The following is a 13,896-nucleotide window of genomic DNA, read 5'->3' as shown; positions in this document are numbered from 1 at the left end:
AAATACCCAGGTCTGGAAAGTCACTTTTGAGTGACTGTTGACTTTTCTTTAGTATGGTTTGGCATGTGACTTGTATATCAAAGGTGTCACAAAGAATGCACCCCAAGGATAGTGTAGGTGATAGTCCCATTGATCATGACCTAGTGCTAACATGTGAACTTGATTCTGAGTTGTTTTGATGATAAGATCTACTGGATGATGGGGAACCTCTGGGCAATAATCTGACAGTGCCTCAGAACTTAGACCTCAAGTGAAAGGTTCTACCATATGTTCTGGAAGTTTAACAAGGCTTTGCTGCCTTCCTTTGGGTTGCATCCCTTGGAATCTCTGTAGCACTTAGTTTGAGGTACAAGTGGGGTCCATCCCATTCATCCTCCATGAATGCAGTCAGTACTCCATTAATGTCCAGATATGTTTCTAATGTGTGTCTGGTAAGTGTTAACTAATGTATATATATAGAGGCTGACATGGATACTGTTTGTGTGCAACTATATTGACATGAGGATCATCGTGGCATTGTGCCTGGCCTCCACTATTTCCATGTACTGGTGAATTTCCTTCTGCTTAACCTGCAGCACTCTAACCATCTTTTCCTGACTCTCAGTGTCACTAGCCTGTGCCAGAACTATGTCACAGCACATCTGGTTCTGGGCAGCCAAGGCCTTTCATGACTTAGGAGCTAACTGTGGAAAATGTCTTTGCCTGACACTCCTTTGTACTGATGTAATAGTGGGTAGTGTCACCTGAAATGGTAGTCTTTTTGTTAAGGAGTTCAGGCCATTCAAATGAAAAAGGTGTAAAGCTACATTTCATTTCCCCATTTTGTTAAGTGTGTGAGGCTATGTCACTGCCTTCTGTGAGGTAGGGAGTGCTGCCAGTACAATTTGACAGCTGTCTGCTACTATTCTTAGGCTGTGTCATGATATGACAGTTAAGGCACCACCATCACCAGTCATTCTTCTGTCAATATCAGTCTGCTATACTGAATTACAGGAAGCTACTGTTTATGTAGCTGAGCTTGTGAAGAGATACATGAGTATATGGTTAATGAGACCTGTGACAGATGAAATGATTTATCCCGAAAAAAAATGATAGTCACACTTATTATGCAGAGACTATTGACTTTTGTGCCAGACCTGATGTAGATGACACAACTGATAAGAAATATTAAGGGTGATATGTATGGGTTCTATGTATGCATGTATCATGGCCAGAAGATGGGGTTTGGGGCTGATATGATGGTTAAGGGTTTTTTTCCTGACAGATACAAGGTACAGCATTTGATTCTCACTTTTAAAAGGGAAATTTTCAAGGCTAAAAATATCTCACAAGGGCAGCTAGCCTAGTGCTTACTTATGAACCTATGAACCTAAGATCTCTACATAGCATAATGAACTCAGCTGCATACTGTCCTTCTACACTGCATTTCTGTGGTTGCTGCATTGGCCTAAAACTACTGGTGGCCACAAAAACTCTGATGATTCCAGTAGTGTCTGCATCTGTCAGGATCATTGCCCCTTGGAGAGAAACAGTGCTTCTCATCTGGCATAAAGGCTGAATTGTTGGAGAGCTACCACCAGCAGTGCTACAGGCTACTGCATTCTGCCCAGCTGTTGTCCTCGCACATCCCAGCAGGTCATTTGTTGTTTTGTTACACAGTAACAAGGTACAATTCCTTTCCCATCTACCTTTTACATCTGCCACTAACCGATTCCATGCCTTAGCTCTCTCCCTGCCTTGGCACCTCCTTGGCCAAAGATATGTTCCCCATATGTACACAGCGCATCCATAAGGGTGTGGTTTACCCCCAGACTGAAGATGTCTCTCCTGTACCTTGTTCCCTGCTGCTACAATGTTTTGTAACTTACAAGAACAAAATTAAAACAGTTCCTCACTTATGACACCTAACTTTATAATGTTTCCTTCAACAAGTTCATAATACAAGTCAGACAAGTGCAGTAGCACTGGATTACTCCTGAATTGTGAGTTTTTAACTATCTAGGAAGCACTCTGGCTGTCAAGTTAAGTTGTAAAGCAGTTGTGAAATGTATAGCTGTAATTGTTTCCTGTTAGGATCTGGTGGTGGGTTGGTTAATGAATTTCATGAATTAAATTGTCAGCAGTAAGCCTCTAACATATTCAGGCAGAAGTGAAAATGGCACCTTGCACCTTACCAATCATGTCATTCATAAGCCATAAAAATACTATTAACAGTTATGGCTTACCATTAAAATAAGGCTACATTCCACAGATCTCACTGAATGACAATGACTGCTGCATTTCCTACTAATTTCTGCTTATTCCTAGTTTTTATAAATGCCATTTGTTAGTTCACACTTTTCATGTACTGTTGTTGAAACGTACAGCTCAATGCAGACACAAATGATGAACTGAGCCCAACTAGCATAAGCTGTGTCTGATTAAGAAACTTCTTATGCAACTGCGACTCAGCCACACACAGGTCTTTGAATCTCAATGTTGCACACTTGTGTATGTCTTGTTATAAGTGCAAATGCATTCATATGGCCAGGAGCTAGCTGCTCTGCTGGGCGATGAGCTCATAAATGTGCATAACTAGCAAGCATTTCTCAACCACACTCAAATATGCCGTACCTTTTGCATTACATGCATGTATGTATAAGACTAACAATGGCCACTACTTCAACTCCAACCAAATTTTACTTTCCAGTGACAACCCTTATCACTGGGTACAAAAGCTACCCATAATCTACAAGATGGAAAAAATCAAACTAACACCAAATTGATGTACAGATGTTGTATTGTGACCCACCCAAAAAAATTACTGGAGGAGTAAAATGTATCATAGCTCAACACCCTTAACCACTTGTTAATCAAAAATGTGATACCACAATTTAAAAAAAAATATATATATATATATATATATATATATATATATATATATCATATATATATATCTATCTATATATATATATATATATATATATATATATATATATATATATATATATATATATATATATATATACCATACAAATATCTACATATACGTACATATAGATATATATAGATATATAATATATAATATATAGATTATATATTTTACTCTTCCCTCAATAGGCCAATCATCGAGTACAATGCCCCATTTGGCATGTACCTCACTAGACACCTGCAACAACTGGAGAGGCTGCAAAAGTACCTCACAAAGAGGATCCTAGGCCTTAAACACTTGTCCTATATGGACAGACTCAAAAAACTCTAACTATTCTCTGTCTCATATCACCTACTTAAAGGCGATCTCTGCTTGAATTACAAAGCCACGTCTGACCCACCTCTGTTAGAAATGCTACATCTAAAGAAATCCCAATCCCTCCACACCACATGCTCCAGAGACCTCAATCTTATTATCACAATCTACAGGACAAGCTGGAGGGACAGGTTCATAACCCAGAGACTGCCCATGCTATGGAATAGACTTCCCATACATGTCAAACAGAGCACCTCACTGGCTCTCTTCAAGAGAAATCTTGATGAGTGGATGGGAAATAGAAAATTCACCCTGGAGATCACTCCAGTAGCTCTACTCAACAGAGGCACTGGGAACTAAGGTTGGGTAGCACGATGCCAGGGTAATCCTATGGGCTAGGCTTGTGAAGGCTCCAGGGCCATTAGCCTAGTACACACCTATGAACTTATGAACTTATATATATATATATATATATATATATATATATATATGTATATATGTATATATATATATATACATATATATATATATATATATATATATATGTATATATATGTGTGTGTGTGTGTGTGTGTGTGTGTGTTGTTGTTGTACCTTTCGGCTTTTCCTGGTTAGGGGTCGCCCAGCGGAACTCCGGTCCGCTAATGATTGGCAGTAGATTTTTATGTACCGAGTTGCCAGTCCTGATGCACAACCTTCATTGAAGGTACGCCCATTCACTCATGTCTCCACACAGAAGACGCTTTAGCTGAGAATCGAACAGGACAATGTCTTACTGTGAGGCGACAACGCTACCTCAGTATATATACATATATATATATATATATATATATATATATACACACATATATATATATATATATATATATATACATACAAAAGAAAACTCCGTGAAGCCACCAGTCAAGAATAGAAGTTTTTAATAATAATGACAAAAACAGTAAAATAAGATGAACACTTTCAGACTAAAAAGCCCTTCTTCGGAGCTAATTAAACAAACTTGCTGAAAACATTTATACTAGTCAACTACCAATCAGTGACTAGTGAACATTCTACAATCTATAAAAACACACATTTCAGCACCTGCTCAAACATATGGAGATATAAACCAATAAACCTTACTCAAAAAACGTCAATTTCTATAGCAGAATAAACTACTTGTCCAATCAAAATTAAAAGGTGGAGTAAACGTCGTTCATGCTTCAACAACCAGTCATTGAATATACATCAAATAAAGAAACTGAGGCATCTGCATCCTAAAAACGTTTGCTAACATTTGTTGGAATGCTTTACTCTCAACCTATCCTATAAAGGAGAGAAGATACTTTATCCAATCAGAAAACCTATATTTCCACATGAGTGGCTCAGCCTAGTTAGATGAAAGATCTAATCAACAGATTGCGCCACTAAGTTGTAAATCATATATAATCAGTTCACTAACAATTGAACATAAAAACATAATAAGTAATGTTTAAAACCATAGGTCCTGTAAAAAACTAAATTGTACATACTTTCACGTTCATCAAACCTTAGCATTGGCAAACCTGCCATCTAAACAAAGCGTAACTATTCAATTTCTGTTAGCGATAATATAAACTTATCAAGCAGTCTGTAAAGGGATAACACTAATCATAGACACTGCTACAAGTATTTATCCTTACAATATGTTATCATTATCCATCAACCAATATGCCATTAAAAATCGGCAGTCAGTTACCTGTCAGCTATGATTTACATGCCAAACGATGCAAAGCATCTCTCGCTCAGAGAAACAACCATAAATACAAAACATGACCACTATTGTTAAGACAAATTGAATAAAATAAAATAAATAAATAAGTAAAAAGCTAAGCGCCAGCCAACATATGTTGTAATACTCGCAACCAATGGGAGCCAAAACACTGTGTTTCAGCCTCCATTGGACTATCTATGTGGAATATTTATCACTCCCGCCAATCAGAAAAATAAATAATAGAGGGACTGTGATTAATATGCATAAAAACCAACAAAATACAACCAATCAAAGGCGAACACTCAAATGGCAAGCAAATCCATTGGTTCAAGATAAGGGAACTTGTGCCTTGTCTTGAGGAATTGCAAAGTAATAACCAAGAAATACTAAATAAATCTCTCAAATAAACAGATAGAAACATTTCAACAACTATGTAGGACTTTATAAAAACAGCAGTATTCAAAAGAAGAGAGTCCTTGCAACCACCAGGCCGTTGGAAATATTTTAATAAAATACGAACCAAAGCAGACACAAATAAAAATGTGAGCGCTTTCAGGCTTAGCCCTTCATCGGACGAAAAACCTTAGTTAAAAATTGCTTTTTATACACATTTGTTAAAACTCATACCCAATCAATCAATGGTACTTAACCCGCCTCTTTTTAAGTGCTGGTTTTAAGGGGATACCATTCAAGCCAGGTGCTCTGTCAGCAGCAAGATTTTTATACACATTTGTTAAGACTCATATCCAATCAATAAATGCTAAAATTGCTTTTTATACACATTTGTTAAAACTCATATCCAATCAATCAATGGTACTTAATCCGCCTCTTTTTAAGTGCTGGTTTTAAGGTGATACCATTCAAGCCAGGTGCTCTGTCAGCAGCAAGCTTTTTATACACATTTGTTAAGACTCATATCCAATCAATCAATGCTGACTGAGCACCTGGTTGCTAAAATATATGTCAACTTGAAAAACTGTGGACTTAAGTAAGTGCACCTATATGTAAAAAAAAAAAAAAATATCTATATCTATCTATCTATATATATATATATATATATATATATATATATATATATATATATATATAAAAGATGTGCACACACACACACACACACACACACACACACACACACACACACACACACACACACACACACACACACACACACACACACACACACACACACATATACATATTCATGCTTACATTAATAAGTATGTATCTTGATATGAATATGTATACAACTCTGCAAAAAATACATGCACATATGTCTATACATATACACGCACACACACACATATGTATATATATATATATATATATATATATATATATATATATATATATATATATATACATATATATGTATATATATATATATATATATATATATATATATATATATACATATACACACATACACACATGCACACACACACACACACACACACACACACACACACACACACACACACACACACACACACATACACACACACGTGCACACGTGCATATAGATATATACGTGTGTGTGTGTGTATATGTGTATATATATATATATATATATATATATATATATATATATATATATATATATATATATACACATATATAAAACGGGTGTATGTCTGCATATATTTGTGTGTGATATATGCATGTATAGATGTCAGTAGAAATGCAAAACTCAAAACAATGGAAATGCAATGCTATTCTTAATACGGAGTTGGTCATACCTGCAAAATTTCCATGTATTTAACATTGGAATTCATTATGCTTGAATTGCTTATTAAAGTCTCCTGCTTAGTCATTTGAAAAATTGAGCTTGGAGTGTGAAAGTCATTTGTAAATTCCATCTATATGCATAATGGTAGTGTTCTTGATGAATTCCAGAAAATCCTTTACATAGAAAATGGATGATAACAGCTAGCCACCACACCCAAGGGAGAGAGTGTGTGTGTGTGTGTGTGTGTGTGTGTGTGTGTGTGTGTGTGTGTGTGTGTGTGTGTGTGTGTGTGTGTGTGTGGGGGGGTGTGGTTGTGCAGCAGTTTTATGATCCTCATAATGTAGATTGCCATGCCCTTATTGCATACTGCAATGCTCTGGACCATGCTATGTAAATTACACGATTATTACTTGTAAAGTATAAAGGGTTAAAAGTATGTGTTCAAGAAGGAACTGTATATGTGACAGCTTGCATGTAGTGGAAAATTACTGAGTACAAAGTCTGTTGAAAAAGTGGTAAACATGTACTTATATGGAAGTTTATCCGATTTTCTTTTACTGCCTAGCAATAAGTGCCTTCTGTATGTCTGAATGCAACTGGGAAGTACCTGATTGGTAGATGGAGCCTTCTCTGTTATTATTGGTCTAAATGTTTAGTGTGATGTCAGCAGTATTGAATGCATATAAGCTACTGAATTCTTTTGTTCTGGGAGACTCCCTTTTTGATTCATGAGTCTTCTGCACGTGTGACAATAAAAGCTACTATGAAAGAGAGAAGATACTTCGTCTGACTATTGAAATGTTGCTTTATTGTTATTAATTGATAATGTTTTAAATGTAATGTACCATAATTAACATACCATACAGTTTATGCTCAATATTCACATAAATATGAGTTGACATTGATGTGAATATGTCAGTGCAGTAAGCAAAAATACAGCAAACCTTGAGTCCTGGTCTTCTTCAAAAAAGACTTTAATAAACATAAACCAGACCAAACAGACGATGGAAAACGATACACTACACAATCCAAAGATACTAAGCGCTTTCACCCACTGAGATGGGGCATCATCAGAGTACAAAATACATTAGATAGTCATCCCTTATATACTACATTCAGAGTCAATTAAAAGACAATTAATCAATAAGCTTGCTCATAATTAAATAGCCAGTAATCCAAGTCTTAAAGGTAAAGTAAAATGTAAAGATCAATGTTGTATAACCAAACTTTGTGAAAACATAAATATAAAAACCATGTGTTAATATAAATACAATGTTAAAAAATACAGTAAATAAATTAACAAAATTGATAATTGTTATGAATAGACCTAAAATGTAGTGTGTTGATAATAAAAATGTATGTGTTTATTTGTGTGTGTGTAATTGTTGTATTAAAATTCCAAATCATTAAATAGATGAATACAGTTAAATACATATTATATAAGTATAAATATAAGTAAAAATAAAAATGTTAAATATAAATATAAATATATATAAATATGTGAATATAATATTAAATGTAATTATTTACAAATAATTGTGTAATTATTATGTAAATGTTAATAAAAATATTTTTGTTTCATAATATAATAGATATAGTTCTTAAAACTTGGTTATAATATTTGTACTGTTGTTAGTTAAAAATTGTTTTAACATAATAAAAAAAACATTTATTGGGAAACAATAAAAATATAAATGTAAACTAAATTCATATAAAATGTGATCTTAGTTTAAGTATGCTAGAAATAGCTATTTGTTCATTAAGGCCTGGCCATTTACAGGCATTAAGCCTGAGTTGCCATAAACATTCTTTGGCTTCTAACATTGTTTTTTCATCTCCACCTTTGTGTGTGTTGAATGGTACTTTATCAATAACAAAAAACAAAAATCTTTTAAAATTGATACAATTTATACTATGGTTGAATAACGTGTTTGTAGATTTGTGTCTTTTAATATCACTCAGATGTTCTATAACACGTGTTTTTAGTTTTCTGATAGTTTTCCTATGTAAATGCTTGACATGCTGTGCATGTTGCGGCATAAACAACCATACTGGAATTACAGTTACAGTGACCAGGGCACTTCAAAGTTTTCCCATAGTTGTGAATAGAAATGTAAGGACCATCATTAATAAATCTACACACATGACATGAGCCACATTTGCTCATCCTAGAATGCCTCAGCTGTTCACTGTTAAAATTGTTCTCAAATAAATTTTTCAAATTTTTGCCTTTACTATATGTAAATTTAGGTACCATTCCTAAGATACCTGAAAGTTCCACATTTACATCTATAACACTAGTCCATAATTCTTCGACACTGGTGACAATCTCATGTGTTCTGTTGTTGAATGGAATTATAAATGTGTCATTCCTAGTAGTAGAAACTATGGGAGTAGTTTCTTCTGGTGTTTCATAAATAATAATAGGTTTATATTTGGTCAACCTCATAGTTGTCACCTCCTTACTAATGCTGAAAACTAAATCGTAAGGATAACCTCTGTCAAAAAACATACTCATAAGTACATCCAATTCATGTTTAAACACTTGATTGTCACTAATTAATCTAGACAGTCTGACCATCTGGCCCTTCACCAGGTTCTTTTTTTGGTGGAGTGGATGACAGCTGTCAAAGTGTAGGAATGAATTTGAGTATGTTTTCTTCCTGAATAAGGTTGATTCAATTCTGTTGTTAACGACAGTAAGCTTAATGTCCAAGAATTCCACATTGTTGTCAAAAATATGACTAGTAAATTTTAAAAAATTGGTAGATTGTCCTAAAAAAATGATAAAATCATTAAACTCTTCCTTAGATCCCCCCCAAAAAATCAAAATGTCATCCAAATAACGCAAATACAATAAAATCTTGTTCCAAAAAATACTAGTAAATATGAAATCAGACTCCCATTGTGCTAAAACTAAATTAGCATAAATGGGGGCACATCTTGCCCCCATAGCCATAATATGTCAGTGCAGTTCAGATGTGTCACTTGAAATTATTGGTAAAGTTAGTAGACCTTGCAGGAATGTCTTCTTGTCTTCTTGATATTGATTATCTGCTAACTTTACCATTCAATACCAAATCCACCCACGCACATCCCCAGATATTGTGGAGCCTCTGAACTTATCAACTGAAGAACATTGAGTACCAGCTCAACACCATATTACTCAGGAAGGAAAATAAGAGCTAGAGAAGGACTGCTCAATTCTCAGCTATGCTGCAACAGTACAGGAAATATGCTAACAAGGCCTAGTCATACATTTACACAGCATCATGATGAATTTCCTCTGGAAAACATGGTGCGATGCTTCCTTACACAAGGCTTTATGAGGTGAAAAGTGTTAATTGCTAAGTACTATCATTAACGTTATAAATAAATAAAAATGCATTCAGCAGTGATACCCACGCATATGACATGGGTAAGTAGCCTTGATTACTTTCTTTTTTTATATTTCTGGAAGATACTGCATTTTACCAAAAGCAGAGTCAGAGATGTTTAGAGAGATAAGTGCAAAGCAATTGTAAGTAGCAAGAATAAGAAAAGTATTATACAAATATATATATTATACAAATATGAATTCATTCCTGCAATACCTATATTGTAATCTAAACTGATTGATGACATTAAAAAAATAGAAATGAACATCAATAAATTCCGCTGCGGTACTGTACTAAAAAGAAATGAATTAGATATGTACATCAATAAAGCATTCATATGTACTGACATTACTTAGATGTCATAGTAATCAATAAAGCAGTAATTCATAAGTTAAGTATTAATGTCAAGTGCCATTTATTCCTTCTCTAAGAATGAGGACAGTTCATAGCAAGTATTTAGTAGCAGTTTCAAAATTATTTGTATTTTATTGAACTTGTTTTCTGGGGTAGAGCACTGATTTCCAGGGACCTTTTTCAAATTCAGTCTGGGAGCGGTGTGTGGTTAAATGACTTGCTCACAGCCATCCAGTTAGGCAATGGATGAGGGAGCCAAACTTTACACGACTGGACCACAGTAAACATTTCATTAACAGATCCTTAATCCTCTAAGCCTACTCTCAGACAAAATTAAATAAAGAAATACATATTTATTCATTTCATTAAATAAAATACCATGTTTTCAAAACAAATGTGAGTTGTTCTTTTCTCTAGTCTCTCTCTCTCTCTGTTTTTTTTTTGTTTATTTAGTTATTTTTTCTTCCTTTTATGTTACTTTCTCCATACCTCCAGATATCCCAGGGTTAGTTCATCCACCTCCTTCATAGGTATGAGACCTCTTGCCACAAGGATGTCTTCACAGGATAGGGAAGGTGGATCCACCTCTTTGGGAACCCCTGTACACAGCAGCCTGGTCAATCATGAATGCCATGGGCTTCATGGCCTAGATGAGGTAGCTGTTGAGCAGACAGTGAAGAGGTGCCTTTGACCCAATGAATACCTCCTCCAGCAGGTGCAAGACTTTCTGATCCAGATAGGTCTGGCTTTTGAACCTCCAGAGGTCTGCAAACCCCCCCCCCCACAACACATGTTGAGGTCTCCTTTGCAAGGTCCATCAGAAAGGGGGATTACTGAGGTCCTCCAGACCAAATTTTACCTGAACTTCACACCTCCTCACCCTCCCCTTTTGTGTCTGCCTGCCATCTGTATGTTTTGTCCACCCCACTGTCAGCCCACCAAAGTGTTCTCTTTTATCTTATCGGCCTTTTACAATTTGTCAAATTCTTAGCTCTTCCCTAACCCTCTGTCTATCTGTCCTACACCTTCTTACCCCCCAACTTCCCTCTTAATAAAAAAAAATGGAAAAATAGGGAGTCTATCTCCCACAAAAACATTGTGCCCCTCATTTCCCACCTCCTCCAGCACAACCCTCTTTACGTCTTCATTCTGTCTGTCCCTGATCTTCTCTATCCCTCATTTCCAGCATTCCTATCTTCCCCTTTTCCAAACTTACAAAAGACTAATCAGGGTCTTCCCATAAGGTCATCCTTAGAGTCAATAAATAAAACCTTATAGCCGCTTATGTTTACTGTTGGACAGCGGCACTGAGCACAGCTCTGTGCACATTCTCATCAGAAATCTTAGATATCTGTGTAGGCTCGTGCACACAGCCATATAGAAAAAGTACTCAAAAGAAATAATAATTGTATGTATGTATGGCTTCCACTGGATATAGCTACACAAGGTTTAACCCATTTTTACCCTGGTGACAATGGGCAAATTTCTTGTGGGCATTTCGAAATTTCCATGCAGCACTGAGATGAACTGTAATCAGCAGCATTCATTCATGCTTAGCTAATTTACATGTAGACATAGCAGAGCTGTTTATCTATTGTCCTTGAGCATATGTGAACTGCAGGACTATGAATGCCACCCATTGAGTTAAAAGTCTGGACAAGTATATGAGGTGCATCTGTTGGATATAGAGTATAGAAAGATAATTACAAATGCTTTCTTTTGTGTACTACAAATCACTAAAATCACATTCAGTGAGAAAGAATAAGTACAATCATTTTGTTGCATCTTTTGATAATCAGAAACTATATGATCAGGAAAGCCCTCCACATCCCTGTCAACAAACTATAACTATTTGCAATGCCATAGACACTGGGAAAGATTATATTTATTTGCAGTTGTTGCACTTGATGCCAAAAAATAATACAATTGTACTTTATCAAATTTAACATAAGAAAAGTGTTATTCTCCCATTTTGCTTTTATATACCCAATTTTATGATAGCCACCACAATGGTGATCTGCTAAGAATTTGTCATATTTAATTCTTTGTATCGTTTCTTTGGTCATATAAAGATTTAAATTAATTTTCATCTAATGATGTCAGTAGCACAAGTGGCACATTGCTTAAGGTTACTGACACACAGCTCCAAGGTTTGGGGAACATTCACTGTGTCTGTGAAATGTGAATGTTCTGCCTGTGTCTGCATGGGTTTTCTTCTGGGTACTGACATTTTCTCTCACCTCCCAAAAACATGACAGTTGACTGACTGCACAGATGGAGTATTTGCTCTTGGCTTTGGGGAAGAATCATGCCTGAAAGTAATCTCCAAAGATCACTTTTTTTTGCCTGGTTAAGAGGTAAATACAATACATTTAAGCATACAACACTCTTGATCAACTACTGCCTTAAAATTGTTAACATACATCTAAACTACCAACTCCTTAAGTGTACGGGATCTAATTTTAAAACAATATCAGAATGACATATCATCCATAATGAGGTAATGCAATGTCCATATTGGAATGTGAATGCAGATAACTGGTGCAGGTATACAACCCAAAATCTTGTGTTATTCCTGCCATTACAGATGAATGTATAACCCGCTATGCCACTGAATGAATATGCATGAGCCAGAAAGAGATCAAGTTGACTGGGACATGAAGCTACTATCAGAAACTGATCTATCTGTACAATTGGCACCATTTATTTACAGTACTAATGATCAGTGTTCATTTATGGGCTGGGAGCAAAAAAATAATTAGGTGTGGACAGTTACTGAGTGACTAATTCAAGGAGGACACCAAGAAAACTGATGCATCTACAGGCAGTGAGTTTAGCTAAATATTGTGGATGTATATAATATGCAAACAGCAATATGTATACCTTAACTTCTTGGCCATTGTCATAGGAGCAGGGCATTTACCTATGTAGCTGATGGCTCAGAACTCAATAGCTATCTGGGAAGTCTGAGGTCAACTGTGAGTTCTAGGACTGGATGACTGATAGGTAAGAAAGCTATCTTCAGGCAAGATTGAAAGCACATAGTTGCATCACTCCCCGGTAGAAAGCAGGGAAGGATTTATTGTTTATCTGACTACTTTTAATTTCGGTAAACCTCAATCAAATGAATTGGATTCAGTTTTTTTTAAATGCAAGTGAGGTAGTCATACACAAACATGCACAACTGCACATCACATCTTTTTAACTAATATAAATGACTAAATAGAGGAAAAAATGACAGTAAAGTAAATACGGCAGTCAGCTAGTAGAGGGGTTAGAGATTTTGCTCTTAATACACAGAACTATGCATGCATGTGCATAGAGTAATTGCAAGTGGATCACCCCAAGGAAAAGCAAGACATGTAAAATTAAAATCGCACATGATCAATGGTAACCATCTCCTCTGTCCAACACAACTGATTTTCTTCCCTGTGAATGCAACTCTTACATGGTGACAGAACAGACTTATCATCCAAAAAAT

The sequence above is a fragment of the Protopterus annectens genome, chromosome 2.part0, assembly GCF_019279795.1.
Source record: "Protopterus annectens isolate FY-2018-M chromosome 2.part0, PAN1.0, whole genome shotgun sequence".
In the NCBI taxonomy this organism is placed as follows: Eukaryota; Metazoa; Chordata; order Ceratodontiformes; family Protopteridae; genus Protopterus; species Protopterus annectens.
This window is presented reverse-complemented; position numbering follows the sequence as displayed.